This window comes from Ornithodoros turicata, chromosome 3 (genome assembly GCF_037126465.1).
Source record: "Ornithodoros turicata isolate Travis chromosome 3, ASM3712646v1, whole genome shotgun sequence".
NCBI lineage: Eukaryota > Metazoa > Arthropoda > Arachnida > Ixodida > Argasidae > Ornithodoros > Ornithodoros turicata.
In genome coordinates, this window is record NC_088203.1 from 53,930,364 (window position 1) to 53,947,852 (window position 17,489).

The window sequence follows — 17,489 nt, forward strand, 5'->3', positions numbered from 1 at the left end:
TTCGCTGTGAAGCAATACAGTTACTTTCGTGATTTCACAAAACTAGTAATTCGCATTGGTTGTTGTTGTTAAGGCTGCGTTAGACGCGCACAGCATTGAAATTGCATTGTAATTGCTATTCGCCGGTAACTGTCGGGTAAACCATGTACACGCAAGGAAAACCATAGAAAAACTCCGATTTCGCGAAAGTCAATAGACATCGAAAAACATACACTGAATCTGCCCAAAAATAAACATTGCAAAAAAGCGGAACTCTAATTATTGTATAGTCGTGTTCAACTTAAGAAGGAAAAGAAAGCTAGTCTGTCTGCTTACAGAATATTACTGAACCACAGATAGGATGGCTGGATACTTACTCTGCTTCTGTGTTGGCTGTTAAGATTGGCCACATGATACTACGCTGCAGTAGAAAGTGCGCTGTAACAATGACTGCTTTAAAGATGCTGTTGTGAATCCAACATTTCGACTTGAATGCTACATATTCTCAAATACTTATTAACGGCACACGTTTCACACGTTCGAAGACCAGGCCGCCAGATCCACTATAAACAAATGCCCCGAGCCCCCCTTCCACTACCTTACTGATGGCGCATGGTGGAGTTGCAGCATTTCTCCATCTCTGCAGCACGTCTCCTTATCTCAAACAGCATATGTAGTTGAAAGACTAAATTTATTCTGTTTGTTAAGTTGAACACAACTATAGGACATATCAACAGCGAAAACTTACAGAACTTTGATCTCATTTGGGATGATGTCACCACTGAAGCAGATTGTAGAAACGCATAAGATACGTTTTATTCTAACATAAGGCAATGTTACGACTTTGTTTTGCCAATATGTGCTATTAACACACATGCCAAAGCAAGAGAACCATGAATTCCAACTGAGTTGTACAAACTATGGGTGTTCCCATGATTTTTTCCAGGGGAGGACAAAGAGCTTCCAAGGGGAGGCAAAGCATGCAAAGCGATAGAAACTGGACAATAGAATGACTGCAACCGAAATACAGTGAACCCTCGTTAATATGACCCCCGATAATCTGACATACGCGCTTTACGACCATACTCCTGGGGAACAATGCAGTGAAACCCCTGCAAATCCCCCCGTTAATATGACAATTCCGCGCTATGACCAAAAGTTTCGGGAACGACCATGGTCATAATAACGAGGGTTCACTGTACCTGGTATGCAGGGCATCCGGTGGATAAGTTTCAAATTAATTAACTACATCTGACAATGAGGACCTGGAAGTAAAGCACAGGCGATTCCCACAGCCAGCGACCTAGGGCCTCCATAGAATGCAACTACGACCCCACCTCCCTCTCGGAACCCATATATTACACACGGATAACTTTTATAAATATCACTATCAAAAATTCATTAACACTCTGAAAGTGAGCTGACTCTATTACAAACATACAAGTCACTCAGAAGTAAGTTAAGCACTGATATAAAGAAACTTAAACAAGAATATACTTGATAATGTACTGAGTTATAGGTGCATTAACAAAAAAATATAGCGAGACATTCAACTCCTGAATGATTATAATGATGGGCACTTACAGTTCGGATCACAGGATCCCAATATCTTGGGATTTCGGAGAGGTCAAATCCCTGGATTTTGGGATAATGAATTTCGGCTTTCTGGACAACGAATAAGCAGTCGTACGAGTGAAAAGGAAAGAACGATGGCTTACAAACTTTTGGTTTCAAGCGGCCCTCCCCTAAAATATCACTTACAATCTGAAACTGACCCAACCTGATCACCCATGACGCATGACAAAAATGTTCCCTGCTGAATTGTGTCAACCACTCTCAACAGAGACCCTCGCCAAGAAGAGCCCTCAAGCTACATTCAAACTCCTACAAAATCATGAGTCTTCCGAAAGGCCACACAAAGTATTGCAGAATTGTACTCTTTGCAGAATTTTTCTCGTATGTTTTTTTTCTTTTGATCTCCATGAATATGTATGCACAGCCTTTTGAGAAAACTAGACTGGGATGCTCCAGACTAGAACACAACAATTACTGTGGATGTGTAAAAGGAGAGAAGAGCAAAACGCACCAGCCCTCAGAATACTCCAGCGGAAGATGTGTGAAATGTCGTTGCTGTTAGCAGCTTCATTACTATATAGAGCGCAGCGACAAAATATTCCGTAGAGGACGAGAAGAGAGACATTCCAACGTAAAGTTGATCTTCCAGCACAGTGCGAATGCTCAGTACAATACGCGATATTTTGTGTGTGGCGGGGTGCAGGTTGTATTTTCTTCAACTGCAATGCTCCGCGGAGATGACAGGAAACGTCCGCATATCACAATTCATGATAGTATGGATGTGCAGGCAGATACAGTCCTATACAGCATCCTGGGAATTGCTGCAAATAATCCCAATCCCACCCCAGGATCTACATTTGGAAATGTCCAAATCCCGGAATTATAAAAACGGCCCGGGATTCTGAACCCTATGGGCACTAACTCATTACAAAAGTATGTCAACCCAATAATTTTTCTGAGGAAAGGAGACAGTTAACGAATTCAATGAATATTTAATAAATGCTGGAATCTCTGTTGGCTACAGTGCAGTGCATAAATATTGGGACACCCCTGAAAATGGTGGTATAGCATCCCAGTCCAACTTTCGCATTGTCAAATGTGTTCTATTGGATTCAGCATTGCTAAAAGCCACAGAAACAATACTTTTTTTACAAGCTTGTGTCATATAATTTTTTCTGCATATTTTTTGTTTTGACTTGGTGCAAAAATATAGCAAAACTAGTTTTATATAAATGTAGTTTGTAACACACGAGCAAAAAAAAAATCCATCACTCAATAGGCTCCCAATAACGTCGAGGAGATACCGTTGAACATTCTGAATTAGATTGTGTATGGTTCAGCCCCACGCATCACCCATTGCATTTTTTACCTCTCGGCACATATCATGACTGGCATTCACTCACAGGTACCCTGCAGAGAACGATTCCATGGAGGTTTTCCAACGGGTTTAGGTCAGGCTATGAGCTTGCCAAGGCAGGACCATTTATTCCTTAGCCTCCAGCCATGCTCAGGTGGATTTGCTCATGTGTACTGCCACATGCGATCCTGCGGTTGCGATTGCATTTCTTTGGAAATATTACAAATAATGAAAGAACCAGCTACTAAGATTTTACAGGGAGTTTGCCAGCAGCAATTAGACTATGCAGATCTACCCCTAGATTGGAAGCGTGCGATTGTAACACAGGTCCCTAAAACTGATAAACCTATTAGTGTTGTGGATTATAGATAGGTTTCCGCGTTTTCGGTTTTAATCGAAAAACATACGCCGAGTAAATTTTCCCTCATTCAGTTTTTAATGGAAAAACATCAAATACAGAGGAACATTCCAGGAACCGTGACAGATAAATTGCTGCACATGCCCAGCTTAGGATTCCAACACGCCAAGCAGGCTTTGCTTTATTACTCTTCTTTTCTCGGTATTTGCTATGATTGGATGATCTGCGACCATATTGACGGTTCCAGGGTCAATCCTTTTGTCCCACATCGGGTGCACTGGTCGGAATCTCAGTTTTCTGCCATTGTAGGTGCCCCACCGCACTTGTGAACCTTTTAGAGACGTGACGTCACGTAGAATCTCAGTCACCGGCCTTTAGTTGTTTAGCGGAGAGGTTACGACAACTCCACTTTCCATGTACGGCGGTCCCGTCTTTCCGTGGCACCCGAGATGGGAAGAAAAAGGTTGACGGACTACGTTTGCGAAGATCAAGATTTTGAGCTCTCAGGCAAGGAAGGTGTTGTTGTATGCAAGTATTGTTGCGTGACAGTTAATGTGGGCTGTGGAAGAGGTGCGGCACTCATATCGGAGCACGTGCAATCGCATCGCCACGTGAATCTGAAGAATCCTCGTAATGAACAAGGTGAGTAAACGCCTTCCGGTCATTTCTTGCAGCATTTATGGAACTCGACTAATTAGTGAAAGGCAAGAGCTGTTTCTTAGAGGCTCCACTCTGCAGGAGAATGACCTCTCCTCCTCGCAGGAGTGACGTATTGGCGTCGCCCCGTCTCTGGAGGAGCCATGTGCTTCCAAATCTTTGTTTCTGGTACGGGATGAGCCAGTTTTTTTGTTCTGCACGGACTGTTTCAGGACGAAAAGTACGCATTAACCAATATTGAGGCTGCGAACAGCTACTGCTTAAGCCATTTGAACATGTTCTTAACATATTCTCGTCTCAATGAAGTCTTTTGATGTAAAAAAAACAGGCAATTGGCATTGGTTGCTGTTGTTAAGGCTCCATTAGATGCGCACAGCACTGAAATTACATTGTAATTGCTATTCGACAATAACTGTCGACGATAACAAATGTAAATTGTGTACACGCAAGGAAAAACATCGAAAATCTTCGATTTCGCAAAAATCAATAGACATCGAAAAACATAGCCGAATCTGCTCAAACATAAATATCGAAAACGCGGAACCCTAATTATAGGCATACAATGAAACCTCGTTAATGCGTACCTGGCGGGGACAACAAAAAACTATGTACTAAGCGGTAGTACGGCTTAACCAAAAACTCAGAGTACGAGTCCACGTACCTGTCTAATGGAAGAGAAATGGAACATGTTCAACAAAATGAAGATAGATATTGCCGTTTATTCACTTTGCAACAAGATAGTCCGTTATTTTCGCTTCGTTCTGACGCGGCCTTGCAGCAATGATCGCAGCTTCAGATCCACAAACATTACTAGCGAGCTGTTCAAGAAGTCCCCGTTTTCTGGCAAACTGATCGATGGTACGGATGATGTCCAGTTTCTCCTTGGTGTTCAGGACACGGTAGCATGGCACTGTCCCACAAGCCAACACAAGAAACAAAACGACGAAACTACTACACTACTATACGAGGGGAGGAGCCTACTTGCCCTCTCCACTTTGCAGGAGAATGACCTCTCCTCCTCGCAGGAGTGACGTATTGGCGTCGTCTCTGGAGGAGCCACGTGCTTCCAAATCTTTGTTTCTGGTGGAGGAGCTAGTTTTTTTGTTCTGCATGGACTGTTTCAGAACGAAAAGTACGCATTAACCGATACTGAGACTGCGAACTGCTACAGCTTAAGCGGGTAGCAAATACATTGGTTTCAATGGGAGTCGCTACGGGGATTCAGCGCAACTACTGCTTAAGCGGAATTACGGCTTAAGCGGGTATGTATTAACGAGGTTCCACTGTATATCGTTAACATGCATCTGTTGCAAACTAATGGAACAAGTTATGTGCTCTCACATCAGGGAGTATTTGGATTGCAATAACATACTATTTAAAAATCAACACAGATCCAGGCAAGGCAACTCGTATGAAATTCAGCTGTCTGGGTTTGTGATGGATGTTTTTGAGCATGAATAACGACAATCATGTGGACACAGCTTTCATTGATCTCAAGAAAGCTTTCGACACAGTCGTCTTATTAGCAAACTCAAGTCATTTGGCATTGAAACTAAGCTTGTAGATTGGTTTCCTTGTTTCTTGGATGGTAGAACACAGTGTGTAAAGTGGTCTAGCACCTTGTCACCTTTTGAAGTTTTTTCTGGTGTTGCACTGGGGTCTGTTGTTGGCCCTCTTCTGTTTTTTTGCTCTACAATTAACAACGTGCATGTGGATGTAAATAGTATTGTCCATCTTTAATAGAAAACAACATCATCTGCATAAACTATTCATGATTAAAATGATTGTCTGGCTTTACAGAATTAGCTTTCATTCTTGAATGAATGGTGTGTTAAGTGGAGTATGGAAGTTATCATGGCCAAAACTCAGTACTAGCCATTATCTTGGTCAAAACATGTTCTGTACCATTGTGGCGGCCCATGGACGTTGATGAAGACGTCCCTCTGTGGCTGACAGCCAGTTCTAGCGGCACCGTCCTAGCATGAGGCCACGTCCACCTACCCGCTGAGGCATTCCATCATCGCCTGTCAGGACTCAAGTAAAGGAAACTCCCTCTCCCCTACAAAATTACCTCAACGAACACGGTCCTGAGGGTCATGTTGCTTCCGACAATGCATAGAAAAGTTACCCGTCAAAAGGAACTCGTTATGACTTAAGTTACCGTGAGAAAAATGTAAGTAGGTTAATAACGAAGTTCTTCAGCCTGAAATGCAACTCACAGTTACAGAGTTACTTAAAAGAAGAACGAGTTACTTCCAAGTTACTTCATACACAAAACAGCACTACACAGATGCTGGGCGCGTGAGCAGTTGAGTTCGACCTTGAGTTGCCTGCGGAGGAGTGCAACATGCGTAGATCGTTTTCGTTTATGTCCAACAATTCGAACGCTTTGAATCTTAGTCCCTGTGGGCGCACAATGGTTCAGCTTCATTTCAATGGCAGCGGTTCTTACTTCCTGAATAGGATAACTGTCATTGATTGGATATCACGTTTTATGGCATAAAATGTCATGAAAGAACCGGAGAGAAAGCAAAAAGTAACTTGCAACTTCGCTTAAGTTACTTTGGCAAAGTTGCCCAAAAAATAAACAAGTTCCTCTGAAAGTTACCATGGTGCAAAAGTAGCGAGTTAAGTTACAAGCTACCAGAAAAGGAACTTAGTTACTTAGTTAACGAGTTACCTCGAACTTTGCTTCTGACAAATATTTAGGTGTGTATTTAAACAGTGATCTTGTGGAAAACACAAGTAGAAAAAATTTGCAGTCGAGCCTCACAAAAGTTAGGATTCTTCTGTCGTAGACTTCATATGGCATCCCCTGACATGAAATTGCATCCATTTAACTCATTTATTCGACCAAAACTAGAATTTGCGTGTCTCATATGGAACCCTTGGCAAAAATACCTTGTACAAAAACTTGAATCTGCACAGACAAAGGTTACATCCTTTGTCTATAATTAGTATGATTATGATGGAACTTAAGTGTGATAATTGTATCCCTCACTTTGAAAATAGACGCAAGGTTCATCGGTTAGTACAGCTGATGCTTGGCTTGATAAAGCAACAGAGCACAGTGTACTGACAAGTGTTATCTTGTGCCATCACTGGGGGGCGCATGCGTATTAACTTTCTTGTACTTCTCCTGTAGAGAAATAAAGCATTCTACCTCTGACCGTCTAACTAACTTGATATGCTGAAGGATGGAAGTCACTGAAAAGTTAGCCAACTGTAGGACACGAACCCACATCTTCTGGATTACCGGTCCAGGGCTCTACCAATTCAGCTGAGCTAACACCACCCCAGCGACCTCCAAGGGCGTGTCACCTGAAGGAACATATCAACCGCTCTCTCTCACTCAGCCCCCTTTCACTCTTACAGTTTTCTCACTCGTACACACAATCATACGACGGGATCGACGCAAGCGGCAACTGGTGAACATGACAGAACTGATGTTACGAGGCTGGAAAAACATAGAAAGGCCAATTACATATGCTGCCATTAGATATGCTGCCATGATATAACACAATGAAAATGAACATTCTGGCAAACAAGGTATCATTTTTGTATGTATAAAAAAAAGATATCAAGAAACATAAAGAGCTACAACAGGTCACAAATGAAAAATTACAATGATATTAATATGAAGCCCATTACAGGCTGGTGAGTACTGTGTACAATTCATACATCCAGTACGTGGTCCTGTTACATGTTTTGATTACAGATGTGTTCACTAGGGAACTGATTAAGTAGCTGTTGTAGGTTGTGATGAAGTAATCGCTTGTCATAATTACTGCAGATATGGAATTTTCGACCATCCTATACTTTGCTGACCAAGAGCGTGGGAGGCTCCGCCTCTACAATGCGCGCCAATAGGAGGACTCGGAAGGCGGAGCGCAGAGGTCTCTGCTATTGCTTAACAGATGGCGCACCGGTAGAGCTCGGCTCAGGATATGTGAGCCGCTGTCGTCTGCTTGTTCCGGTAGAGCTACGACCTTGAAGCTGACCCACAGCCTCTGCTCTCGCAACATTGGCACTCGGTAAGGGTACATGTGGTCGAGGTAACCTAAATTCCGGTGACGCGACGATACTGCGTAGTTTTGACGATTATGCTTTATGGATGTGTCACTACCAAATTTCTGCCCAATTCGACGTTTCGCTCCGCTCTTATGCGTGAACATTGCCTCAGCTCACGAAAAAGGAAAGGAATGTTGCTGGTTTTGTTCTACTCCTTGCACTGAAATAAATCATTTAAAATAATTGTACTGTGTGTGTATCTTTTTCTTTCTTTTTGTAAGTAGTTACCGAATAAAATAATTGTACTGTGTGCGTGTGTTTCTTTTTTGTAAGCAGTTATGGAAGTATGTAAAAAGGAACGAAATGTTGCTGCTTGTTCTACTCCTCACACCGAAATAAATCATTTGAAATAACTGTACTGTGTGTTTCTTTTCTTTTTTTGTAAGTAGTTACAGAAGAAAATAATTGTACTGCGTGTGTGTGTGTTTCGTTTTTGTAACTACGGAAGTACGCAAAAAGGAGAGAAATGTTGCTGCTTGTTGTACTCCTTACACTGAAAGAAATCATTTGAAATAATTGTACTGTGTGTTTCTTTTTTTTTGTTTTTGTAAGTAGTTACGGAAGAAAATAATTGTACTGTGTGTGTGTCTTTCTTTTTGTAAGGGTTCCAGGACATTTGACCGAACGTCGTTTGGTCGAGAGCCATCTGATCGAACACCGTTTGATCGAAATGGCAGCAGTCGTTTGATAGATTTTTTTATTCTTTCGCTTGGAGCGTTGATGAAACAAAAAAGAAGTAAACAACAAAAGAAAACTTCAGTTCTAAATGCTGTTATCGTAAGGAATAGTTCACTCTGTGTAATCCGCTTGCCCATAAACACATTCCTCATCCTAATCCACTTTTTTGCATGCAGAAGGCGATGCGATGGTGTGCCTTTTTCTTTTCTTTTTTTTTTTTTTTTTTGCTATTTATTTGCATTCAGTGGTGAAACTGCGTTTGCACGAGCTTTGAAAGCACAGTTAGAGGTTTAGCTCCACTTTCATGTCCTTGTGGCTGATACTGCCTGTGTGCATTGCTAAAAGTACGTGCAAACATTTCATTTGGCAAAATGCTCCGCAGCCCGGGATAGTTTTTTCTTACGCCCATGCTAACGTGAGACATGTTGTTCGCTGCATTTTTCCAACATATCTGCCGGAACTACGTAGGAGGTATCAGGGCCTTGGAGAATTGCTTCTTAATCTTGTCACGTTGTCTGTGTGATCTGTTTCATGAGCTATCCACAACGCCGCTCCTGTATTTTTGGAAGCATGGAACCCCGCCGAACCATTATTTCAGCCTATGCCACCAAGGGCCATAGGCTAAGCCCGGTGCTTGTGCATTATTTCCGGAACACGGTGCAGAGTAGCCTGCTGCACTGACTGTTGTCTGAGTTAAAGGACTCAATCCTGTTTTTGTCCTACAGTACTTAAAGTAATCAGTTGAAGCAAAGATACCTAATTAAGTGACATTTAGCTAATTTAGTTGTTTTGACGACTGAGGGACCAATGCGACCCTCTCTTTCCACTTCTTATGTCGCAAGTAAGAGAAACTCCGGACGCCGGACCATTTTTTTCGGAACTCGCTGCTGCTGCGTGAATTTTTTTCCCTCTTTTGTCTGCTTCTGATTCAAGTGGGAACTACCCTTCGAACAAACAGTTTTCAACCAAACGGGCGGACACCTTCCGTAACTACTTTCAAAAAGAAAGAAAGAAAAGACACACACACAGTACAATTATTTTCTCCCATAACTACTTACAAAAAGGAAAAAAAAAGAAGAAACACACAGTACAGTTATTTCAAATGATTTATTTCTGTGCAAGGAGTACAACCAGCAGCAACATTTCTTTCCTTTTTACATACTTCCGTAACTACTTACAAAAACGAAACACACACACACAAACAGTGCAATTATTTTATTCCGTAGCTACTTACAAAAAGAAAGAAAAAGACACACACACAGCACAATTATTTTAAATGATTTACTTCAGTGCGAGGAGTAGAATAAAAGCAGAAACATTCCTTTCCTTTCACATGAGCTGAGGCAATGTTCACGCATAAGAGCAGAGCAAAACGTCGAACTGGCCAAAAATTTGGTAATGACACATCCATAAAGCATAATCGTCAAAACTACGCAGTATCGTCGCGTCATCGGAATTTAGGTTACCGCGACCACACGTGCCCTTATCGAGCGCCAATGTTACGAGAGCAGTGGCTGCGGGTCAGCTTCAAGGTCGTAGCTCTACCGGGAGAAGGAGACGACAGCGGCTCACATATCCCGAGCCGAGTGCTACCGGTGTGCTATCTGTTAGGCAAGAGCAGAGGCTGCAGCGCCCCACCTTCCGAGACCTCCTATTGGTGCGCATTTTGGAGGCAGAGCCTCCCTCACTCTTGGTCAGCAAAGTCAAGGATAGTCTTTTCCATTTATCAGTTCTACGGAAGCGTATAGGTGGGTTGTGTACTTTTCGACCTGTTATCATGTTAAGGAATTGTTGAGTTGCTAGAATGACTAGTTTGTATGCGAAAATAGTTTCTACGAGTACACACTGCACATTCAATAGATCTCTTTTGTGATGAGTTATTTTCTTTTCCAATAAAAAAGGTTTATCAAATTACCGTTCGTTGTGGTGCCCCCAACCTAAATGAGAGTAATTCACTGTAGATGGGATGAGGTCAAAGTACATTGGTCTCAGGATTTTTGTAGGCAGAGAGGAATGACATACTGAGGCAATACCTGCAGCTTTGGATAATTGTGGCACTAGTTCGTTAAATAAAGGCAATTCTAAGTTCACGTGCCATTTGATTTCTTTAGGTCTTGCTTTAACATTTTAGTTCAGATATGTTTCTCGGCTGTATAAACCGTCAACATAGTTTGTTCCATTTATTTATCAGTGCTACTGGGCGAGGCAAAATACATGGCTTTTGACACCTTTTGAAAAGGATAAATGTTTTTGACAGAAATGACACATCACAACATTTCTTTATGAAAGAATATGTTGCATCACGTTTTTCTGCACGTTTCTTTTTCTTTTTTTTCATCTCTTCACTAAGATCAGCCCTGTCGACGCCATCAAGATTCTCTAGAAATGCATGCAACCTTTTATTATTAATAACCTCATACACAATGTTCCTAAATTGTTTAGTTTCGAAAAAAAGGGACGCAAAAGGGAATAGTCAGCAGTACGCCTGTCAACTTTCTATACTACATACCTGCCAACTTGGGAACGTCCAAATTAGGGAGATTTCAAAAGCGGGGGGGGGGGGGGGGGGGAGGAGAAAGCCGTTGTTGGGTGGCTTTTATTTGCATATGTAACAGGAGCACACTTCACCCCAGTAGGCACAAGTTTTGCAGCAACAGACTTTGCCCTCTCCAAGAAACTATCTGGGTGTCAAGCTGTGACAAGGCTATGACACGTTCTCAAAAGAACGTGAGGACACAAACCTATGTCTCTGTTCTCTTTGCGAGGTACGCAAGGTCGAAACAGCTAGTGCAAAAGCACCTTTGTCGCCCGAAAATATGGAGGAAATGCCCGGAAACTAGAAGTAATAGAACTAGAACAATGGCCAGAACCCCTGAACTCCGTAACACAGAGGCTCCGGGAAGCGGCAGCGATGCCGATGGCAATTGGGCTGGTATTGGATTAACGTTTTCGTCTGTGTGCCCAGCGAAAAAGCAGGCGTTGGAGATATAGAGAGGGAAACTGCATTTTCCGGGAGATTTGCTTCTCGGCCGTACAATCGTACAAACTGGTCCGAATCCGGGACTCTCCCGGATGAATCGGGAGAGTTGGCAGGTATGTATACAATGGAAAAAGGAAAGAAGTCTGTACATAGAGACTGTTCTCCTGAAAGAAGCCTCTCTCGTGTCGACTCTTCGTCCGACAAGGCAGCACTTGAAGACTTTCTCCATACAACTGGGCTGATGGACATTCTATGACTTGCTGAATGTGTGCTCTGTGTGTCCCCCGCGATTCCGACATTTTACTATCACTTGGTCGAAACTTTTCAACTACATGTTGAACTCCATTATCATCTCTGTTCTTCTCTGGGCATCATCTCTGTTTTTTCATCATCTGTTTGTACTTTCTGTGTGTAAGTGTACTGGGGTAGCCAGTTCGACTTCGTCGAAACTCACATCCCCATTTTTTTCTTTATCATATCACATCCCGAAATAGGGCGATGGCTCTGGGCAATGAGGTCGTAGGAGAAGGGCGTTTTGAGGGAGGTAGTTCCGATACGGGATAAAACCAGAAAGTCCTTTTGAGCCAGGTCATTTGAAGAAGGGCAATGTGAGAAGGGAGAAATGAGAACGGGTAGTTTCAATGACCACCAGTTCCTATGCCATGTCGTCTTCTGCAATCTTTTTTTCTTCAGCCTACATCTTCTACGGAAGTTGCCAAAGTTATTTCATCTTTACGTAATACATCACCCTGGTATGACAACATATCTGCGTCTAAATTGAAACTGGTTAAGGATATTATATCCCCTGTGCTATCTCACATTGTGAATCTCTCGTTTAGGCAAGGGGTATTTCCTGGTTCACGTAAATGTGCGATCATTGTGCCCGTACTTAAGAAGGGTGATCCTTCTGATATCAGTAATTACAGACTGATTTCGATTCTTCCTGTTCTGGGTAAAGTCATTGAAAGACTCTTACAAAAGCGCATAACGATCTAGCTTAACAAATTTCATGTGTTATGTGCAAACCAGTTTGGTTTCCGCAGGGGTTATTCTACAGAGACAGCTCTTTTAAGTTTTACGGAACGCATAAAACAATGTATTGACCAGGGCGGCTTAGACATTTCTCTCTTCATTGATTTCTCTAGAGCTTTTGACTGTGTCAACCACGAAATTATTCTTTCTAAATTAGCCAGGTATGGGCTCACAGGACCTGCGTTTGGTCTAGTTACTAGTTACCTCGAAAACCTGTCTCATGTTATTAGATGTCAGGAGGCTTTCTCTCAACGTCGAGTTTCTAACGTTGGCGTACCACAGGGATCTATACTAGGTCCGCTTCTCTTTTTACTGTATATTAGCGACCTCCCTGAGCACAGTGAATTTTCTGAAGCATTTTTGTAGGCAGATAACACTACTTTACTATTAATCGGTAAGGATATCGATGATCTATCGTTAAAATTAAATAAAGACATTCGTAACCTCGTTCATTGGTGTCATACTAATAAATTACACTTAAACACAAATAAAACAGTGTCAATGATTTTTCATTCTCATAAGCATAATGTTGTCACACCCACTTCAGTATCCCTTTTGGGAAGTTCATTACAAATTAATCATGAAACAAAATTTTTAGGAGTCATATCTGACAGATATCTTCATTTTACATTGCACATTAATCATACTATCCGCAGGATTTCATATTGTATAAGTGTTCTTGTGAGAACCCGAAAGTTTTTCCCAATCTTCTATCTTACTCAACTTCTATTATGCCCTTATACATTCCCACTTATCTTACTGTGCTCCTGTTTGGGGCTAAACTTACAAAACGCATCTTGGTGCTCTTCACGTAATACAAAACCATGCTGTTAGGATCACGTTTGGCTTGCCATTTTTCTCTCATGTCCCATATCATGACATTCATATCCTTAGAGTTCATGATATAATTTCTTACAGCGTACTCAACCTAACTCATCGCATCTTAAGCCTTAATCTCATCTTGCCAAAAATTAATTTTAGTCACCTGAGTTGGAACCAACGCACGAGGGCTGGTGCAGGTGGTAGGTTGAAGTTACCTTTGGTGAAAACAAACTATGGGAGGCTGCCATTTTTGTTTCGAGGAGTCTGTGAGTGGAACCAGTTGTCTCATGATATAATAAGCACCCGTCAGTTTTCTTTGTTTAGAAATCGAGTGAGGCATGTGGTAATTCGTAATGCAGTTTAATTTGTCTGGTTATTAGTTATCTCTTGAATTTCGATTTATGTGTCCTGGTTTTGTTTGTTTATCGTCTTATTGTATCGTATACCTTGTAGCCTTACCCAACTTAACTAGTGCTTTACTGACATCTAGATACTTTTCACGAAGGAGCCTTTAACCGAGATTTTCCCTCTGGTTCCTTCAGTTCTATGATAATTGTGTGCATTATTTTAATGAAGGAAATAAATGATTGATTGATTAAGTCACAAATAGAATTCAAAGAACCATCAGACATTTCAATATGAAAGGCACAAACAACAACAGTGTTCCACTTTCAATTATTTGCATAAGATACATAGGGTGTTTGGGTTTTTTAGTTTTTTATCACAAATTTTTTATTAGAAAGCTGCGAGAGCAGTGCTGATGCAATCTTGGCAGGCGGGTTACGCAGCCAGCCAGCAGTGGCGTAGCCACGGGGGGGCTAGGGGGGGCTCGAGCCCCCCCCTACCTGCCACGGACCGACCCACACAAATCGTGCAAATCCGAGAACATAATATATGGGGGGGAGACCAGTGTGACTATCACGAAAGTTCTTGTAGTTCATGGCGTCTATCTAAGAAGCACTCTTGAATGGTTTTCAAAGTATGAGCTTTTCAAAATATTTCCAATCTCGTGACACCACTTCATTGGTCATGACAGCCTATACTGTAATCGTACTGTGTACGTCTAAATCAACTATTTTTGTTCCCTTTTTTAATCCTCAGTGTGCAGTGTGCACAACTATGTGTGTGTTGTCGACACAGAATCAGCGGGGGGGGGGGGGGGGGGGGGAGTTTTCGTATCGAGCCCCCCCTACCTTTGTACGCCACTGCCAGCCAGATATCCTGTGAAGAAGTGTGTGCAACTACTGGACTACTAATTAGCTAAAATTTATTAATGAACCCATTAATAAGCTGTTCGCTGGGAAATGAGATAACACGATTGGAGCAAATCATAATTGAAACCCATCATCCTTATTAAACACCCTGAGAAATGAACGTACCTTGAGATATAAAATGCCAAATTTTGCTATGCGACCAGTCGAAACCAGAACTACGCAGTTTTCGAGCACAGAAACGATGTGATCTTCGCATCATTTAGTTGGGTTGGAGAGCAGTCGATCGGGCTGACAGATTAGCACCTATACCAGACAGCACCATCATTCCAAAGCACGTGGCCCTCTCACGTGGGTAGCCTGTCGCTCTGTCGGCGCTCGATCAGTGCATAGTTCTTATTTCAACTAGCAGATATTGGGAATTTATATCTCAGGGTATGTCTCATTCCTCAGGGCATTTAATACGAATGATAGATTTGAATAATGACTGGCTCCAGTTTCGCTATTTCACATTTCTCAGAAAACATGCACTTAATAAGTTAATAAAATAATATTAGCTAGTTAGTCGTCAAGTTGTTGCGTACAGTGTCCTACAGGATAACCGCCAGCCAAGATGGCATCAACACTACTCTCACAGACTTTTTAGTTTATAAAATCCATGTAGAACAACAAAAAAAAAAACCTGTACAATCCTGGAAAAATGTGCTACTGGGTGGACGATAGAGGTTTTACAACGTGAATTCACCATCTGTTACGCTAAGTCTTCCATAGTCATCTGTTACTGTGGTAAATTCAGCAACTATCTCATATCCATTGGGTGTCATAATTATGTTTGTACCCATGGGCATAGTCAGAACTTCATTTCTCTTTTTGTGTGTGTGGCGGCATAGGTGGCACACACAAAAAAATTATATTTGCACCCACATTTCCAAGGTTTGTTCTATTTACGTAGAAACATTTACACCCAGTATAAGAAAAGATTTTGTGTTTGTGTTTTGCACAACATAATTGCATCATACTCATAATACAGTTCATTCAACAAAAAGTGAGTAAGCTGTCATGTTTATATCTAATTGGTAGAACATTTAATTAGAAACAAAAAAAAAACATCATTTTTAGGTACATCAATTTGGGTTCATAATTCGCTGGGAAGCACAGAATCATGCAGCAGTGTTGTCGTCAAAGCAACAAATGATAAAGACTATGGGTGAGGCTTGTCTAGTTAGACAAGGCAGCAAGATCCTTTTCATTTTTAATCCGTGTCCGATTCATACCTTCCCTAATGCGGACCAATATATTTCTGTTATGGCTCCATGTGAGTAACCATTGCACTTGTTCTTTTCTTGAAAGCAGAATTCAATATGACAGCATGGCATACATGCAGGCCAGCTGGTGGACAAACTCTATAGTGCAAAAGCAAGACTCTAAGCACAAACAATTGCATATGTTTAACTTGACAAAATAATAACCTATGTTAATTACTCTTGCAAGTGACATTAATAGTTACCTATCAAATTTAAATACCAGGTTAAACTTTAACCAGATCTCCTTGAATGCAAATAAAGTTGCATATACTATCTTCCATGAAGAAATATAAGCCTGATCTTGGGCAACACTCACAAGAAGGACGACACATAAGACCAGGTCAGGCAAAAGGGGGGCAGCCATTGATGGAGCCCCGGGGCCTCTTCAGGGGCCTGCCTGACCCAAGACCCTATGGCAGCTAGCACTGCAGGAGACGTGAGGAGGGGGCCTTGGCAGAACCCGTCCGGAGTCATCACCCGGGGGCCAGTAATTTTTCTCGCCGGCCCTACATACGACGGCTCGAACTAGCGTGCTGTCCTGACTTGTCGTCCTTCTCATGAGTTGTTGGCCAAGCTCATGCTTATATTTCATTATGGATCTCTTTCAGCAGCTCTCCTGTGCTTATGATGTGTTATACCATCTTCACAGCAATCAATAAACCCAAGGAAGATGTCGATGTTCATTTCAAATCACAAAGAGTAACAGAACACGCACGTACACCACACAGTGTCCGACTTATCACGACCCAAAGGAATGCTATTTAGAAATTCTCGCCTCAACCAGTCGTCAGTTAAACTCAGACTTTATTATCCTGTTGTATATCCCAAATTTATATTCTGCAATCTTATGTGGCGCACTACAAGTAAAACTGTTCCCTAAACGTTTGCTCAACGGAAAGGAATACGTTTAAGAAAATGTACATTGTTACGGTGACCTAATTGCAAGCTGCTTTGGCGCCACTAAAACCCAGTAATAACAGTAATAAAGTACGAGGAATATTAAATGTGACACGCTTCAAAAAGGCCCGTTCTTCGACAAAAACTAATCCTCACAATCTTTATAAAATCCCAAACGGGCTCCCGTCACGCGAGAACTGTTCATTCCTGCAGAAGTCACGTTCCGTGCTTTGTAAACCAAATGTTCCCGTTTCCATTCCACAGTAAGCCAGGATGAATTACGTTGCGTGCAATGGCGTAAATTATCAGTATCACACCAACTTTTTGAAATAAACAACCAAACGTGCTCCTTGCAAAGCTTTTGACACCAACCACGTTTGAGATGTCGCATTACATCTCAAAATAAAACTTGTCACGTGTTGATGAACACCCAAATTGCCAAAGAAAGAAAAAAGAAAGTATCGCTCACTATTTTATCACATTATTGTAAAACAAATATGACATACTGCACCTTTCACATAACACTTTAGCAAACAAAACTTCGCGCACAACCACAGAAGCGCCATAT

General features: G+C 41.8%; 1 protein-coding gene across 1 annotated transcript in view; it reads right to left on the reverse strand.

Moving 5' to 3' along the window:
* Positions 1 to 17,489, reverse strand: part of LOC135388471 (tyrosine-protein kinase SRK2-like) — a 509,896-nt gene extending 492,407 nt beyond the window's left edge. Inside the window, exon 1 of the mRNA XM_064618049.1 lies at positions 17,433 to 17,489. The gene's annotated coding sequence lies outside the window, so the exon portion shown is untranslated. The remainder of the gene's footprint in view (positions 1 to 17,432) is intronic.